A 1,121-nucleotide genomic window follows, 5' to 3' on the forward strand; every position below is an offset into this window, starting at 1 on the left:
TTTGTCTACATCCTCACCAGCATTTCTTTTTTTTAAAATTTTGATTGAGGTATGATGGGATTTCAGTGTGGTTTTAATACTTTTCTCTGATGTGTACTGAGCGTGAATGTTTCCTTGTATGTCTAATACCCACCTGTACCCATCTTTTGAGAACTGTTCTGAACCAAACCCGGCGCTACAAACGTTCTCCTTTAGAGGGCCATGTTCCCCACCTTTAATCCCAGCACACAGAAGGCTGAGGCGGGTGGATCTCTGAGTTCAAGACCACTCTGGTAAACATAACTGAGCTCCAAGTCACCTACACAGTGAGATCCTGTCTCAAAAAACAAACGGTTTCCTTTAAAAGGAACAATCTTAACCCCAGGAAAACATGGTTATTAAGGTTTCTGCAGAGTTATTCTTTTGTTGTTTGGGTTTGGTTTTGGGGGTGAACTCGACTGACCTTTAGCTCCTGATCCTCCAGCCTCCACCTTATAAGTGCTGGGGTTACAGGACTGCAGCGTCACACCGGGCCGGAGTGAGGATTTGAACCTGAGGTCCTAGCTCGTCTTATGCTGTTTCAGGTAAGCCCATCTTCCCCTCTAAAAGGCCTACAGAGTGAGATGAGACGCCTCCTGTTGAGCAGACTTGTAGTTTTAGGGGCCTGTGCATTTAGGAGCCAGTAAGAGCCAAGGACCAAGCCAAGGAGTAGACCTTAACTATCTGAGAGGGCAGAGAAGAGCAGAACCTATAGGCCGCTCGCAGGGCGAAGGAGTGGAGCCCCTTAATCCTACCCAGAGGACCCGGAAACCTGGGCGTGGCCGGGCTGTGCTAACAGGTCGCGGGCAAGCAACAGAAAAGTGACTTTGGTGAGGTTCCGCCGAAATCCTACTGCGCACTCCCGGGAGGGAAACCTGAGGTGTCCACGACAGCTAGCACGGCCTCCCTCGACTGTTTCTGGTTTCCTCACCTCCCGGCGAGTTATTTCCTTTACTTGGCCCCTCGAGTGAATTTCATCTTGGTTTGGCCTGACGCAGACCCGGCAGAAGTCCGCAAAGGCCCGCGTGGCTACCGCGCAAGCGCATCCGGGCGGGTTGGGGAGGGGCCGGAGCGGGCGCACACCTACATGGGCCCCGCCCCTC

The sequence above is a fragment of the Chionomys nivalis genome, chromosome 8 (genome assembly GCF_950005125.1).
Source record: "Chionomys nivalis chromosome 8, mChiNiv1.1, whole genome shotgun sequence".
In the NCBI taxonomy this organism is placed as follows: domain Eukaryota; kingdom Metazoa; phylum Chordata; class Mammalia; order Rodentia; family Cricetidae; genus Chionomys; species Chionomys nivalis.